The sequence below is a fragment of the Pseudophryne corroboree genome, chromosome 11, assembly GCF_028390025.1.
Source record: "Pseudophryne corroboree isolate aPseCor3 chromosome 11, aPseCor3.hap2, whole genome shotgun sequence".
NCBI classification, from domain to species: Eukaryota; Metazoa; Chordata; class Amphibia; order Anura; family Myobatrachidae; genus Pseudophryne; species Pseudophryne corroboree.
Genome location: NC_086454.1, coordinates 28,409,989 through 28,413,434, shown reverse-complemented (window position 1 = coordinate 28,413,434; position 3,446 = coordinate 28,409,989).

Below are 3,446 nucleotides of genomic sequence, written 5' to 3'. Positions count from 1 at the left end.
TTCGGCGGGCTTCTTCTCCCGTTTTTCTGAGACCTGGCAGGGGTTAAATACATCCATATAGCCCCCAGGGGCTATATGTGATGTATTTTTAGCCAGAATAAGGTACTATCATTGCTGCCCAGGGCGCCCCCCCCCCAGCGCCCTGCACCCTCAGTGACCGCTGCTATGAAGTGTGCTGACAACAATGGCGCACAGCTGCAGGGCTGTGCGCTACCTTATGAAGACTGAAGAGTCTTCTGCCGCCGTTTCTGGACCTCTTCACTTTTCGGCATCTGCAAGGGGGTCGGCGGCGCGGCTCCGGGACGAACCCCAGGGTGAGACCTGTGTTCCGACTCCCTCTGGAGCTAATGGTGTCCAGTAGCCTAAGAAGCCAATCCATCCTGCACGCAGGTGAGTTCACTTCTCTCCCCTAAGTCCCTCGTAGCAGTGAGCCCGTTGCCAGCAGGACTCACTGAAAATAAAAAACCTAACAAACTTTTACTCTAAGCAGCTCTTTAGGAGAGCCACCTAGATTGCACCCTTCTCGGCCGGGCACAAAAATCTAACTGAGGCTTGGAGGAGGGTCATAGGGGGAGGAGCCAGTGCACACCACCTGATCCTAAAGCTTTTACTTTTGTGCCCTGTCTCCTGCGGAGCCGCTATTCCCCATGGTCCTGACGGAGTCCCCAGCATCCACTTAGGACGTTAGAGAAAAACATATATTTACTTTGTTCAAAAACAATTCGCATCCATTATACAATCAAGGACAATCTATATGGCATAAACACTCAAAGTGCACATACATATACATACATACACACCTAATTATATACACATATATATACACGCGCTCAATAAAGATATGTCCATCTACATAGTCCCTCTATTCATTAGGTATCATTAGGTATCACCAGGACATGATCCTGTGACCTCAAATCTAAACGAGCATTCCTATACCTCTACTCTATATGTTCGTATCTAAGAAACGAACCCAAGATGTATTTTATTAGAGACTGGCCACTCTATTTGTACAGTTTTTTAAAAAAATGACTCCCAAAAAGGAAATCTTTCAACAGATACATATGAGCTTGTTGATACCCTCCTAAACGTGAAACCTGGGAATGGCCGGTGACTGCTGGACCACCACTCCCTTCCCGTATCAAGGGCGATTCCAACAGCCCCTAATTGGCGAATGATTCAAAATCTATGCACTCATTCAACTCTGCAGGAGCCAATGTTCTTAATTGAAATATCCACAAGGCTTCTTTCTCACACAACTTGCGGTACCTGTCACCCCCTCGAATAGTGGTCTTAACATGTTGAACCCCTATCACAACTAATCCATCAGTCTTACCTTGATGGACATTGGAAAAGTGTTGGGACACACTGTGATTGGGAAATTGTTTGAGAATGTTTAGTCTATGCTCTCTAAATCTAGTTTTAAGCGAACGGGTAGTGCGACCCACGTACTGCAGGCCACAAGGGCACTGTAGCACGTAGACGCAGTAAGTAGTATCACAATTAATAAATTCACGTATCTCGAATCTCTCTTTTGTAGTATTGGATTCGATATTCTGGACCCTATTAGCTATAAACCCGCATGTGATACAGCGATTTTTTCCACATTTAAAACAACCTACTATGGGGGTCGTCAACCATGAGTTACCAGAGGGGGCTACTATTTTTTTTTTCTTCCTTTTTTCTCTTCAAAATGCTTGGCGCTAATAAGTTTTTCAAATTCTTATTTTTCTTAAATATAATTCTGGTGGTCTCTGTAATTGCTGATTGTAATATGGCATCCTGTTGTAAAATTTTGAAGTTACTTTTTAGTACTTTCTTGATTTCATGCGATTGACTGTTATACTTAGACACATAACACATTTTAATCAGATCACCTTTATCATTAGTATCAAATTTTTGTGGTTTCTCTTTTATTCTCATTAATTGTTTCCTATCGGTAATCTCTACTTTTTTATGAGCTGTCTTCACTAGGGCTTTAGGATAACCTCTATCCATAAAGTCCTGGGCCATAGTATCTGCTTGAGTTCTATAATCACCTACAGTAGAACAATTCCTGCGAAGTCGACTAAATTGACTGAACGGCACATTTTTTAACCAAGGTTTATAGTGATTACTAGAGTAATGTAAAAAATTATTTGTATCAACAGGTTTTTTATAATTTTTTGTAGTAATCTGTCCGCCCTCAGAGGAGATAGTGAGATCCAAAAAATTAACAGTGTCGCTACTAAATGAGTGTGTAAACGTCAAATTATAATCATTATCATTAAGGTGAGTGACAAAATTAAGTGCAGAAATCTCATCCCCATCCCAAATAAATTTCTTTATTTGGGATGGGGATGAGATTTCAAAAAGGAAAACAAAAAAAAGGAAAACAAAAAAAATAGTAGCCCCCTCTGGTAACTCATGGTTGACGACCCCCATAGTAGGTTGTTTTAAATGTGGAAAAAATTGCTGTATCACATGCGGGTTTATAGCTAATAGGGTCCAGAATATCGAATCCAATACTACAAAAGAGAGATTCGAGATACGTGAATTTATTAATTGTGATACTACTTACTGCGTCTACGTGCTACAGTGCCCTTGTGGCCTGCAGTACGTGGGTCGCACTACCCGTTCGCTTAAAACTAGATTTAGAGAGCATAGACTAAACATTCTCAAACAATTTCCCAATCACAGTGTGTCCCAACACTTTTCCAATGTCCATCAAGGTAAGACTGATGGATTAGTTGTGATAGGGGTTCAACATGTTAAGACCACTATTCGAGGGGGTGACAGGTACCGCAAGTTGTGTGAGAAAGAAGCCTTGTGGATATTTCAATTAAGAACATTGGCTCCTGCAGAGTTGAATGAGTGCATAGATTTTGAATCATTCGCCAATTAGGGGCTGTTGGAATCGCCCTTGATACGGGAAGGGAGTGGTGGTCCAGCAGTCACCGGCCATTCCCAGGTTTCACGTTTAGGAGGGTATCAACTAGAGATGAGCGGCTGAAATTTTTCGGGTTTTGTGTTTTGGTTTTGGGTTCGGTTCCGCGGCCGTGTTTTGGGTTCGACCGCGTTTTGGCAAAACCTCACCGAATTTTTTTTGTCGGATTCGGGTGTGTTTTGGATTCGGGTGTTTTTTTCAAAAAACACTAAAAAACAGCTTAAATCATAGAATTTGGGGGTCATTTTGATCCCAAAGTATTATTAACCTCAAAAACCATAATTTACACTCATTTTCAGTCTATTCTGAATACCTCACACCTCACAATATTATTTTTAGTCCTAAAATTTGCACCGAGGTCGCTGTGTGAGTAAGATAAGCGACCCTAGTGGCCGACACAAACACCGGGCCCATCTAGGAGTGGCACTGCAGTGTCACGCAGGATGTCCCTTCCAAAAAACCCTCCCCAAACAGCACATGACGCAAAGAAAAAAAGAGGCGCAATGAGGTAGCTGTGTGAGTA